The 14,978-nt window shown below is 32.9% G+C and overlaps 1 long non-coding RNA gene across 3 annotated transcripts in view; it reads right to left on the bottom strand.

Annotated features, from left to right (window-relative positions):
- Window positions 1-14,978, bottom strand: part of LOC126949997 (uncharacterized) — a 173,904-nt gene that overhangs the window by 19,080 nt on the left and 139,846 nt on the right. Inside the window, exon 4 of one of the 3 annotated variants that reach the window (XR_007724021.1) lies at window positions 4,686-5,313. The exons of the other annotated variants lie outside the window; for them this stretch is intronic. This is a non-coding gene — a long non-coding RNA (uncharacterized LOC126949997). Of the gene's footprint in view, window positions 1-4,685; window positions 5,314-14,978 lie in introns of those variants that run through there. 3 annotated transcript variants of the gene reach the window in all.

Below are 14,978 nucleotides of genomic sequence, written 5' to 3'. Positions count from 1 at the left end.
TTTTCCATCCCAGATTTCTCCCTTTTTAGCATCTCCTTTTCTCTTTTTTAGCATTTATAATTTTTCCCTGTTTCATGTTTGTTTCACAGGGTAGAAAGATTATGGGGTGAAGTTCCTGCCAGATTTATATTTTACTGTCCTACTCTTTACTGTCTACAGGTAGTTACTATAAGTAATATGGCCAGGTGAGGTCATCTGGCAGGGTCTTAGTCCATCAAATCCAGAACCATGATTTTTGAAACAGTTTTATTGAGCTATGATGGGCAAATATTATAATTTATTGAGATCCTTAAGGTGTACTATTTTAAGTAGGTGTGTACACTCATGAAATCACCAAAATGATAAAGATAATAAACATACTAATCACCCTGCAACTTTTTTTGAACTTTTTTCATTCAGCATAATTTTATTTTTTTTCTGCAAAGCCCCAGCATAATTATTCTGAGATTCATCTCTGTCACTGTAGCTCATTCATTTTTACTACTAAATAGTATTCCATTGTATGGATGTGCTATAGCTGGATTATCTATTTGCCTGTTGATGAATATTTAGGATATTCCTACATTTTAATCATTACACATAAAGCTTCAATAAGTATTTGTGTACAAGTGTTTTTATGGACACATGCTTTCATGTTTTCTTGAGTAAAAACCTAGAAATGTAATGCCTGGATTATATAATAGTTTATGTAAAAGTTTTTAGTAAAACTGCCAATTTGTTTTTCAAAATTATTGATTGTACCATTTTATATTACTAAAAGCAGTGTATGATTGCTTACTTATTTAATGTGGAGAGTTCTTTATATATTCTGTATAAAAGTCCTTCAAGAGATACAGAATTTGGAAATATTTTCCCCAGGAAGTAGCGTGGCTTTTAATTTTATTAACAGTGTCTTTAAAAGAGGAGAAATATTTTATTTTGAAGTTTAATATATTAAATTTTTCTTTAAGAATCATACTCTGACTGTTATAGTTAAAGATCTTTGCCTAAACTAAGATCAAAGATAGTTTATTGTATGTTTTATTCTAGAAGTTTTAGAGATTTGTGTTTTATATGTAGGTATACAATGTATTTTGAAATTTTTTTATATGGTGGCACATAGGTAATGCAGTTCTTTTTACATTTTAACATATGGACATCAATTATTCCAGATGGTTTACTAAAAAGGCTATTCATTTTCCATTTGTTATCCAATTTTGTAAAAAATCAGTTGTCCAAATATTAGTGAGAATATTTATGAACTCTATTTTGTTTCATTTATTTTTATATTTTTATGCTAATACCACATTCTTTTAATTATCAAAACTGTATAATAATACTTTACATCACAGCATGCAGTATTATTTCTTTAACTTTGTTTTTCCCTTGCAAAGTTGATTTGGAACCACCATGAAAAATTGACCAAATTACAGAAGATAGCAAGAGAGAAAGAAAGGAAAAAAATGATGTATTAGTTAAAAAACAATTAACAAAATGGCATTAGTAATAAGTCCCTGCCTATTAATAATTACTTTAAATATAAATGTATGAAGTTCTCTAAAGACATGGAGTAGCTAAATGAATATAAGAAAAACCAAATGATATTCTGCCTACAAGAAACTCATTTTAGCTTTAGGGGCACACATAAGCTAAAAGTGAAGGGGTAGAGAGAGATATTACATAAAAACAGTAACCAAAAGAGAACAGAGGGGATCATACTTACATTAGATAAGAAAAAGTTAAGTCAAAAATTGTCATGATACAAAGAAAGGTATTTTATAATGATAAAGGGGTCAATTCATCAAGAAGATATAAAAATTATAGATATTGATGCACTCAACATCAGAATACCTATATATGTAAAATAAATACTAACAGAACTGAAAGGAGAAATAAATAGCAATGCAACAATAGTAGAGAGTCTCCACACCCTACTGTCAACAATGGATAGAACATCCAGGCACAAAATCAAGGAAACAGCAGATTTGAATAACACTGTAGATCATATAGACCTAACAGACATATACAGAAAATTTCACCCAGCAGAAGCAGAATATACATTCTTCTTAAGTGCACATGAAACATTCTCCAAAAACCAGTCTTAACAAATTCAAGAAGATTGAGCTAACATTAAGCATATTTTCTGGGCACAATAGTATGAAATGAGAAATCAGTAACAAGAGGCATTTAGGAAAAGTCACAAATACATAGAAAATTAAATAACTTCTAAACAACCAATGGATCAAGGAAGAAACCAAAACAGTAATAACAATATCTTGAGATAAATTAAAATGTAAACACAACATACCAAAGCTTATGAGATAGCAAAAATAGTCAGAAGAGGGAGACTTATTAGCCTACATGATTTTTAAAAATTCAAATAAGCAACCTATCTTTACACATTAAAAAACTAGAGAAAGAAGAATAAACTAAATCCATAGTTTGCAGAAGACAGGCTATAATAAAGATTAGAGTAGAAATAAATAAAATAGGGAATAGGAAAGCAATAGAAAAGATTGACAAAACTAAGATTGGTTTGTTGAAAAGATAAACAAAAATACAAACCTTTAGCTAGGCTAATCAAGAAAAAAGAGAAAATACTCAAACAGAATTGTATAGAGAAGACATCACAATTGATAATACAGAAATACAAATAATCCTAAGAGACTACCATGAATAATTATACTCCCCATAAGCTGTATAACCTAAGAGAAATAGATTCTTAGCAATATACAGCCTACCAACACTGAATCACGAAGAAATACAAAATATGAATAGATCAATAACAAATAAAGATATTGATTCAGTATTCAAAAATCTCCCCAGGAATAAAAGCCTAGGACCAGATGGCTTCACTTGTGTGTTCTATTTAAAGAAGATTTAGTGTCAATTCTCAAATTCTTTCAAAAAAATTCAAGAGAAGGGAATGCTTCCAAGCTTATTTTACAAGACCAGTATTACCCTGACTCCAAAATCAGATTAGTATACTAAAAGAAATAAAATTAAAAGTCAATATTCCTGATAAACTTTGTGTAAAACTTCTCAAAAATTAATATCAAACCAAATTCAATGATGACCATTAGATAATACACCATAATCAAGTGGGATTTATCCCTGGGATGCAAGGATAATTCAATATATGCCAATCAATAAATGTGGCATACCACATTAACACAATGAAGGATAAATCATCTGATCATCTCAATATATGAAGAAAAAGTAGCTGACAAAATTCAATATTCTTTCATAACAACTCTCGACAAACTAGGTATGAAGAAATTTACTTCAATATAATAAAGGCTAAATATATGTAATTTCTAGTTAATATCATGCTCACTAGTAAAATTAGGAAAGCATTTTCTCTAAGTAAAGAACAAGACAAAGATACTCACTCTCACAGTTTCTATTCATGATTGTTCTAGAAGTCCTAGCAAGAGCAATTAGGCAAGAGAAAAGAAATATGCAAATCAGAAGGGAAGAAGCCAAATTGTCTGTTTTCCAATGACATTGTGTTATTTATAGATAACCCTAAAAACTTCACCAAAAAACTGTGAGAAATAATAAACGAATCTACCAAAGTTGGAGGAATAAAAAAAAAATACAAAAATTAGTAGCATTTTTATATACTAACAAGCTACCTGAATATGAAATCAAGAAAACAATCCATTACAATAGGTTAGAAAACAATAAAATAGCGAGAAATCAATTTGACCATGGAGGTTGTAGACTTTATAGAGCTGATACACTAAAAATTATAAGATATTGATAAAAGAAGTTGAAAACACAAATAAACAGAAGCCTGTTCTATATTAATGGATTAGAAGAATATTATTAAATATCCATGCCTCCCAAAGCAATCTATTAAATGCAATCCCTAAAAATATTCCAATTGCATTTTTTATGGAAATAGAAAAAAACAATTCTACGATTTGTATAGAAGCATGAAAGACTTCAAATAGCCAAAGCAATCTTGAGAAAGAATAAAATGAACAGCATCACACTTCCTGATTAAAACTATATTACAAAACTATAGTAATCAAAATAATATGGTACTGACATAACAACTGATACATATACCAGTGGGACAGAATTGTGACCTGAGATAAACCCATGTATATATAGTCAAGTAATATTTGACAAGAATATACCATGAAGAAATGATATTTTCAATAAATGTTTATAAATTTCTTAATTTTTAATTTTTGTGAGTACATATAGGTGTATATATTTATGGGGTACATAAATGTTGGGACAACTGAATATTCACAAGCAAAAGAATGAATTTGGAGTCCTATGATATACTACTCACAAAAATTAACCTGAAATTGATTAAAGATTTAAATGTAAGTCCTGAAGTCATAAAACTCTTAAAAGAAAACATAGGAGAAAAGTTCCTCAACATTGCTCTTGACAATGATTTTTTTTAATGTGACAATAGTCCACATAACAAAAGCAACAATAACAAATGGGTCTGCATCAAACTAAGAAGATTCTGCACAGCAAAAGAAAACAATATGCAAAATGAAAAAGCAATCGATAGAATGAAAAAAAAAATGTTTGCAAACTATGTATCTGATAAAAGGTCAATATCCAAAATACGTAAGGAACTCACACAACTCAATAGCAAAACAAAAACAAACAAAATAAACAAACAGATAATACCAAACCAAATATACTTTGATTAAAAAATGGACAAAGGACCTACACAGAAAAATTTCCAAAGACGATATACAAATGGCTAAACAGCACATGAAAAGATTTTCAACATTACCAATTATCAGGAAAATCCAAATAAAAGCCACAGTAAGGTATTACCTCATGCCTGTTATAATGGCTATTATCAAGAAGACACAAATAAGCATTGGCAAAAATATGGTAAAAAGAGAACCCTGCTATGCTGCTGGTGGGAATGAAAATTGATACTATCAAAAACAGTATAGAGGTTCCTCAAAAAATTTAAAAATACAACTACTCTAGCTCTTCCTCTTCTGGGTATATATCTTAATTTGTTGTTTGTTTGTTTGTTTTTTGTTTTTTGAGACGGGGCCTCGCTCTGTCCCCCAGGCTGGAGTGCAGTGGTGCGATCTCCACTCTGCAAGCTCCACCTCCCGGATTCACGCCATTCTCCTGCCTCAGCCTCCCGAGTAGCTGGGACTACAGGCGCCCGCCACCTCGCCTGGCTAGTTTTTTTGTATTTTTTAGTAGAGACGGGGTTTCACCGTGTTAGGCAGGATGGTCTCGATCTCCTGACCTCGTGATCCGCCCGTCTCGGCCTCCCAAAGTGCTGGGATTACAGGCTTGGGCCACCGCACCCGGCCTCTTCTGGGTATATATCTAAAGGAAATGAAATCAGTATCAGCATCTTGAAAAGTAATCTTCATTCCTTTGTTCATTATTCACAATAGCCAGGACATAAAAACAATCTAAGTGTCTGTCAAGAGAAGGACGAATTTTTAAAATAGGATATATTTCATATACATACACAGAGTATGCACACAATGGAATATTATTCAACCATAAAAAATAAGACAGAGAGAGACAAATACGGTATCATCTCTCTTATATGTGAAATCTAAAATGGTAAATGTATAGAAGTTGAGATTAAAATGTTGGTTGCCAATGGCTGGAAGGTGAGGGAAATGGGAACATAATGGTCAAAGGGAACAAAATTTCATTTATAAGATAAATAAGTTCTTGAAATCTAATGTAAAGCCTGTTGACTACAGTTAAAAAATATTTTTTGTATAATTGTATACAATTATACAAAATTGTATAATTGTAAATTGCTAAGATAATAGATCTTAAATGTTCTGAATATACATGCACAGACAGACTAGTAAATAGGTGAAGTGATGAATGTGTTAAATAACTTGATTGTGGTAATTATTTTACAAAATTTACATATACCAAATCATCACATCATACACCTTAAATTTATACAATGTTATTTGTCAGTTATACCTCAATAAAGCTGGAAAATAAGTAAATAAAAAGAAAGCTCATCTATTCACAGCTGAAAACAAAACAAAACAAAAAAGATTTGGCAATTCTAGGTTATTTAAATTTCCATAGGAATTTCAGAACATGTACATTTCTATAAAAACAGTTGACTAAGATTTTGATTGTGATCGTCTTGAAGTTATGTATCAATTTAGACAGAATTGACTTTTTTTTTCTTTCTTTTTTTTTTTTTTTTTTTTTTTTTTGAGACGGAGTCTTGCTCTGTCACCAGGCTGGAGTGCAGTGGCGCAATCTCGACTTACTGCAACCTCCACCTCCTGGGTTAAAGCGATTCTCCTGTCTCAGCCTCCCCAAGTAGCTGGGACTACAGACACACACCACCACACCCAGCTAATTTTTGTATTTTTAGTAGAGATGGGATTTTGCCATGATGACCAGGATGGTCTTGATCTCTCTCTTTCTCTCTCTCTCTCTTTTTTTTTTTTTTTTAAAGACTGAGTCTCGCTCTGTTGCTAGTCTGGAGTGCAGCGGCGCAATCTCGGCTCACTGCAACCTCCGCCTCCTGGGTTCAAGCCATTCTCCTATCTCAGTCTCCCAAGTAGCTGGGACTACAGGCACACACCGCCATGCCTGGCTAATTTTTGTATTTTTAATAGAGACGGGGTTTCACCGTGTTGGCTTGGATGGTCTCGATCTCTTGATCTCGTGATTCGCCTGCCTCAGCCTCCCAAAAGTGCTGGGATTACAAGCATGAGCCACCATGCCCAGCCTTGATCTATTGACCTAGTGATCCGCCCGCCTCGGTCTCCCAAAGTGCTGAGATTACAGGCATGAGCCACCAGGCCAGGCCAAGAATTGACATCTTAACAGGATTGAGTCCTCCAACACAATAGCATGGCCTATTTTTCACAAAGACCTTCTTAAATTTCTTGCAATAATATTTTGTAGTTTTCAGTGTATAGTTTTGCATATATTTTGTTACATATATTTCTAAGTATTTAATTTTTGATATTATAGCAAATTATTTTGTTAATTTTAATTTTCAGTTGTCCTCTCCTAATACAAAAAGATACAATTGACTTTTGATGCTTGATCTTATTTCCTGCAACATTACTAAACTCTAGTTCTAGTTGTGTTTTTGTGTATTCTACCAGATTTTCTACTTAATCTTGTACTCGGTGAATAAAAATATTTTCTTTTTTTCATTTATTACCAGAATATTTATACAATTGACCATTGAATGATACAAGTTTGAACTGCATGGGTCTACACATAAATAATTTTTTTTTCAATGAATATATCTGAATATTTTTGGAAATTTGTGACAATTTTTGAAAAAACTCACAAACTTCATAAATTTGAAATATCAAAAAATTAAGAAAAAGTTGTGTCATTAAGGCATAAAATATATGTACATTCTAGTTTTGTCTTATCATTTACTACCATAAAATATATATAAATCTTTTATTTAAAAATTACCCACACAAACACTTATAGATCATCTGTGGTACCATTTGCAGTCAAGAGCAATGTAAACAAAAGTAAAGATGCAGTATTAAATCATAACCACATTAAACTAGCTGTACTACATACTATATTACTGCAATAATTTTATAGCCACCTCCTGTTGCTGTTGCCCTGAGCTCAAGTGTTGGGAGTATCTGCTTAAAATGCCCTGTAATGCTAAACATTTCTGCTGAGAAGTTTGTCTCTCCGGTAAATTGCATATCATGGTAAAAAGTCATCTCTTGCAGTTTTTGCCTATTTTTCATCATGTTTAGTGTAATACCATAATAAACCTTAAATAACACCATGAGACTCATGTAAAGTGCCACTAGTGATACTGGAAGTGTTCCCAAGAAGCAAATAAAAGTCACAATATTACGGAAGTTGAATTACTTGATATGTATCCTAGACTATGGTCTGTAGCTGTAGCGTCCCACAATTTCAGACCAATGATTCATCTTGTAAACAGAAGATACAAATTTAGGTATTAATAAATACAGTGTGGTAAGGTAAATGTATTTTCTCTTCCTTATGACTTTCTTAATGCTTTCTTGTCCCTAGCTTACTTAATGTAAGAAGACAGTATACAATACATATAACATAAAAAATACATGTTAATTGGCTATGCATCAGTAAGGCTTTGGGTCAACAGTAGGCTACTAGTTAAATTTTCAGGGGGTTCATTTATAAGGGTTGTTTTTTTTTTTGCTTGTGCAGGGATCAGCTTCCTTAACCCTCTTATGGTTAAGAGTTGTGTGTGTGTGTGTGTATGTGTGTGTGTGCTAGTGCGCACATGTATCTCTACATATCTGTCTATTTCTCTGGAGAAACTTTTTTCTAGAACTGAAAAATATAACTTCAGAAAAATTAACTGAATTGCTTAGCCAAATGACCATGACAGAGGAAATAAGTCAACTTGAAGATATCTTGTTCAATAGAAATAATACAAAGTGAGAAACAGAGGAAAATAATTTTAAAAATATGGATAGGGCCTCAAGCACATATTAGATGATATCCAGTAGCCAAATACACTTGTAATTAGATTATCAGAAGTAGACAACCTCCTGAGACTGTAGGAGTTACGAGAGTAGAAAAACATCTTAAATTGCTGAATGTAGAAAACCTGACAAATTAAAATTCTATATTTGAAAAAGAAAATCAAGAATGAAGATAACATAACAACATTTCAGATAAAACAAAACTATGTAACGTTATTGCCAGAAGCCCTATACTATAAAAAAATGCTAAAGAAAGTGCTTCCTTTAGCTGAAGAGAAGTCAATGTTAATAGAAACTCTGATCCACAGATAATAATAAATTTTACATTTTTAAATTTCTTTATAAATCATATAATAGTTAAAAATATTATATTGTGGGTTTTATGATGTTCATAGATGTATTATATATAACAACTACAACCTACAGGATAGGGATGGGAAATATATGCCAATCAACATTGCAAGTTTTCTGTATTTTACTGGAAGTAGTGCATTATTAACTCTAAGAGGACTGTCCTTATGTTAGTGATGCATATTACAAATCATAGGAAAACCAATGCAATATAATGCAAGCAAGAAAAACTAAAAAGTGAACAAAAAAATTAAAAATAAAATTCAAGTTTTGATACCTTGTTAAAAGGTAAGAGGAATAAAGAGAAAAACACGGAAGTAGAAAATAATAAATAAATAAATAGATAAATTCATCCTTCTACTCAAAAATCGTCAAGCTTTTCATGGGTTTATCATTTATCTTAATGACAGTTTTAAAATTGGGTGCAAAAATGACCATAATTTTTCCTGTTTTACAAATAGATAGCTGAAGCAAAAAGAAGGTAAATGACTTCTGGGTCAAACTTTGAGACCGTGTTAGATAAATATTTGCTGTCAACAGAAGGGTTTCAACTTTATAAATTAATTCTGACTATTGACAGGTAAAGTATTATATTTAGCAATGAATTAAGCCCAGAGAAAAATGTATGAAATATATATACCCAAAATAACAATTCTATTAGGTATCTTTAGTTACTTACATGCTAACTACCAGTGTCTTATTCAGAGAAACTCTTGCCACAAAGAAAATATGACCTGGAGTTTAACAAGAGCAGTTTCATAAGCATGAATGAGAATACTTCCAAGAGTAAAATCGATTCAATACTTTTTCCCACCTTGAGATTCACTTTAAAGTCTTCTAATCAAATGAACTTCTACTTAGTGTTGAATATGTTTTATAGTTTTTGTACTACTCTACCCATTTTCTAATGATAATATTTATAGTTAAAAGGAAATGCTCTAATATTTAGATGAGATAATGAGGCACAGATATGGTAAGCAAATTGGCAAAGGTCACGAAGGCTGATGATAGTTGTTTTTCAGTTTGAATGACATAGTTAGAATGTGTGGAGCTGTATTTTATTGCTGTACAATTGTAAAAAAAGGGGGGCATCAAGGAACATTGTAAAATAAATTTTACATAAACTAATTTACAGAATTACTCATATAGATGCACTATGGAAATAAAAGGTCTATTTGAAATACAATTTTAACTGGAGAAATAAGAATTAAAAGTCAGTTTTTCATTCTAAAATGCTAACTGGTCATATATTAAATTACCCATTACTGACAAGTGGCACTCTCTTCCAGGGGCTGAGAAAACTGTTGGTCCAAGAGACCATACCCAGCCAGAAGCCCCTTCTCTTCCAGATCACGCTTCAGGTTCCAAGGACTCTTGGGTTCTTTTCCCAAATGGACTTTAGCTTACTTTCAGGTTTTGTGCAAATTCCTTTTTCTGGTCTGTCCTCGAGAAGACCAATTGCTGCCAGTGTGTTACCTTTAGATCCACTGGATAGCCAAGACATTTGCAACTGATTGTGAAGGATATGGATGAAATTTAGACATGTGGGTTGGGTTGTCCAAATGCTTGCATGATAGGCTGTCTGTATGCCTCAGGGAAGAGAGAGTAGGCCTTAGTTTGGGGACTTGGATTTATACCTGCTTGGGCTCTTCAAATGTGTGTGCTCACAAATATATCTTATCATTTTAGTTTCTAGAGAAGACTGTATCCAAAACAATAGAGTGAAGACTCTAATTCAGCAGTGACAAATATCACCATCTTAGTTTGTTCAGGCTGCTATAACAAAGTATCATAGACTGGGAAGCTCCTCAGCAACAGAAATTTACTTCTCACAATTCGTGAGTCTAGAGAAGACCAAGATCACGGTGCCAGCAGGTCTGGTATCCTGCAAGGGCCCATTTCCTGATTCATAAATGGCACCTTTGGCTACGTCCTTACCTGGTGAAAGGAACAAACAAGCTTCCTCAGGGCCTCTTTTATAAGGGTACTAATTCCATTCATGGGAGTTTCACTTTCATGATCGAATCACTTTCCAAAGTCCCCACCTCTCAATACTATCACATTGGTGATCAGGTTTTAGTACATGAATTTTGGATGGATATAAACATTCAGACCTTAACATTTTCTGATGATCCTAATCAGCAATTTTTAAATACATTAACACTGCTTTTATGTTCAAAGCTTGTAAATTCGTTTCAAAAGAACATATAGTTCTAATAGGAGCTGTTATGTTACTACAGTGCTAATATGTTTTATGTACATTTTAAAATCTATCTTTAATTACCCTTTTGTTCCTAAAGCTTTTTTCTTCCTAGTTAGGTATTTAAAAGGCAACTGAATGTTCTAAGAATGTCTTGGTATTTACTGGACAGAACCATATTTATTGATATAAGAAGCTTCCTAGGCTAGCCTCTCCATCTTCTAGAGAAGATTGTAAGTTGATATCATCTATTTCTTTCCCTCTCCAATTTTTGATGAGGTTTGTGCTATTGCAAGGTGGCTTCTTTGGGCTTTCGAGTGTACATCAGGAAAATAGGGGGAGGGGAAGCAAGTAAGAAGTATGTGATCTAGAGCCTGAGCAAGAGATTCCAGAAGTTGAGAGGGGGAAAGACTATGTGTGTTGTGAACAGTAACAAAGCAAAGAAAAATCATTGTTGTTTTTTCCTAAGATATATTTTGGTTGATTATAGTTTCCTTTCCTGATATATGAGAAAACCATATAAAAATCTTGAAAATATTTGACATAGTAAATATTACATGATTATATATATATATGTATATTATATATTTTAATAAGAGTGCTGTGAAAGTTCTTGTGGCCTTGGCTTCAATGGAGTTGCATTTTGTTGTTGTTGTTCAAATACTAACTTGAATTATTGGTCATCAGTTTGAAAATAGCCACATAAGCTATTCAAGTTATGGCCCAGAGAAAATGCAAGACATTAAATATGAGTTTAAAACTTAGCATGGTGAATTACATAAATAACTAAGCTTAGTATTGACCATGAGAAAGGCCCCCCAAAAAACTATCATATGAAGTTTCAGGGAAGAAGAGGTCCATTCCATTTGGAAAGATAACAAAAAGGTTTTATTGTACATTTTAGAACAGATCATCGATAAGGGGAAAATGAAGGATGGCAATATCACCCAGTCTAAGTTACACAGGCCATTTTAAGACAGGACAAAGTATTTTGGCTGAAATATAGGGTACATATTGAGATAATGGTAGATAGGTAATGAAAAGTAGGTTGAAATCAAACATGAATAGCTTTAGGTGTAAGGCTTAGGAAACAACTTCATTTAGCAGATAATGGACACTTTTGAACAGGGGAAGAATATAATTAAAGTGCTATTTAAGAAGCATTTGGTAGTGGTGTTCAGGATGGTTGTTGATTATAACCATAAATGCTGGTGGTTTGTTCATAAGACATGTGTCTCATATTCATATATGTCTATTACAATGTCTGATCTTTGACAATGTACGACTATAACTTTCCCTATAACCTCCTAAAATTTTCAGATTACTTTGAGGAAAGCCACATAATATAATGCTAGGGCACAGATTTTAAACTTTGTACAATTTCCTTAATTTTAACTTTCTTCTATCTCTATGACCTTGATATTTTGTATCACAGATTTTTATTAATTAAATAATTTAATATATTAAGTACTTGGTACAGCTCCTGATCGAGCATATGCAAGTAAAAAATATTGTTACATTTTAAATAAAAATATATACTTAGTAGGAGATAATCTATAAGAAACTTCCATTAAAAAAATAGTAACCCCATAAATACAGTTTGTTACAGAAATAAAGATCAGTTATAATGAGAACTTATTGCTTATATGTAAGAATTCCTCTCCTGCGGTGGCGAATGAATACTTTGACAAATTGAAGACTTTATCAGTCAAAAAACCTGAGGAAACTTATCTTTCTTCTCCTCTGAAAGGCTGCTATAGGCCGGGCGCGGTGGCTCAAGCCTGTAATCCCAGCACTTTGGGAGGCCGAGACGGGCGGATCACGAGGTCAGGAGATCGAGACCATCCTGGCTAACACAGTGAAACCCCGTCTCTACTAAAAATACAAAAAAAAAAAACTTAGCCGGGCGAGGTGGCGGGCGCCTGTAATCCCAGCTACTCCGGAGGCTGAGGCAGGAGAATGGCGTAAACCCGGGAGGTGGAGCTTGCAGTGAGCTGAGATCCGGCCACTGCACTCCAGCCTGGGTGACAGAGCGAGACTCCGTCTCAAAAAAAAAAAAAAAAAAAAAAAAAAAAAAAAAAAAAAAGAAAGGCTGCTATAAATAACATATCACTTGCAACACAGGTTTTCTTACAGGATGCAAAATAATCTCTAAGAAAATCTTTGCTTCTGTAGAATTCTGTCAGATAATTCCTGATATAGGGATCTCTTTCAGTTATTACCTGTTAGTTTATTCACCAGAGAGGAGGAATATTTGGAAATCAATGTCGTCTCATCAAAATAACTGATACTAAAAGTAGTAACTTCCCTGCAATAGTGGGGTGGTGCAAATTTGGTGCTCAAACTGCTGCAAAACATACCTACATAAGATGCAGGCAAAAAGCAAACAGATAAAATGTCACAGTCCATATTTTAGATAAAGGAAGAAATATTAAACAGTCCAGAATAGAGTTCTGATATATCATATAGCAATGTACTGTCAGTACAAATATCAGTATAAGAGATTCTGACAACTAATCTAGCAGTAAATGCAGTGCAATATAAAAGTAAAAATATATTTTGTAGAAATAAGGTGATGTAATTTCCATCTCCAGCCTGCTACAAACACATAAATGTGAGTATAATGGCTGTCAAAGCTTGAAAATGATTTTTATTATTCATACTACCAATCCTTAGTCATTTTAGTTATGACCTCCAACTATCATTGTAATTCATCATTTTAGCATGCTACCCTATTTTCACTACCCTACTTACCAGAGTTCTTTTTGGGCAATTAACCTTGTATTAGATGAAAGTGCTCATCAGAGACACACACCTTCCATCATCTATTATATTTGCGGTGATTAATTATTTTAATTTTAGATTAGAAATTCTGTTTCAGTCAGGGTTATTAGCAGCTTCAACAAAAAACGATTCAGGCTATTTAAAGTTGAAAATGAAATTACTCGAAGACTATGAGGTATCTCATAGAGCAGCCCAGAAATTTTCAGGAGAAACAAGCTTGGTTTTCTGACCTGTGACTTACAGAGCTAGGCAATCAGAACCAAGCCATAATTATGCCTCAGTAACAGTATGGTGAGGTCTGAGGTCATTGCCACTGCCACCACTGGGAGTGAAGTACTCCTGCTGACACCATCATTGCAACCAAGAGGAATTCTTTACTATGACTCATTTCTGGTCCTGGGTAGGAAGGTCAAGATTGAATTTCTAGCATATGCCTGTTTCCCGCTATCATAGAAGTAGGTGAGAAAAAATAAAGCATATGGATGCTTGGGTTTCCATAATGGAAGCTGAGCCTTGTCTCTTGGCAAAACTCAGAGAGACAGGGATTGCTCCAACATAGGGAAAGTCAGTCAAAAAGACAATGAAATGCAAGGAAAGGTCATCAGTCAAATTACAATGTTTACAAAAATACAATTAACAACATTATTACATTTTACTTCTTTTAAATCATAGGAGTCTTACTAGGTGAAATATTTTTCAAAATATTTATAGAGCAACGATTGTTTACTAAAAATATCTTGGCATCCAAGTCCTCATTTTTATTGTTCTTTTCGTTTCTTTAAAAAAATTAGTAACATTTCTGGCCATATAAAGTACTTGTTTATCAACCTAACGATCTAAAATAGTACATCTTATAGTCTTCCCTTTGGAAATAGAAAATATAATAACAGAAATGATAGGTATTTGTGTCTTTAAATGGCACCTCTCAACAGATAAGATATTCTTTACCAGCTAGAGATCTGCGAGGGGGCAAACTGAAGGACAAATATATATAATATATGCTTTATGTTTAGTATAATCAGGCCTATTATAATAACCATAAATAAAAATTTGGAAACTCCGAGTGTGGTAAGAATGTGACCCAGGTACCTATTCTGCTCTCATCAACAATCCCCACTGGCATTTTAAAATTAAGCAATAATGTTGTAGTAGTTGCTTGAATGTCAATGAAATGTGCTTTTATTTATCACATTGAAAAG

The sequence above is a fragment of the Macaca thibetana genome, chromosome 3 (genome assembly GCF_024542745.1).
Source record: "Macaca thibetana thibetana isolate TM-01 chromosome 3, ASM2454274v1, whole genome shotgun sequence".
NCBI classification, from domain to species: Eukaryota; Metazoa; Chordata; class Mammalia; order Primates; family Cercopithecidae; genus Macaca; species Macaca thibetana.
The sequence above is the reverse complement of the archived record's forward strand: the minus strand, read 5'-3'. Positions and strand labels throughout refer to the sequence as shown.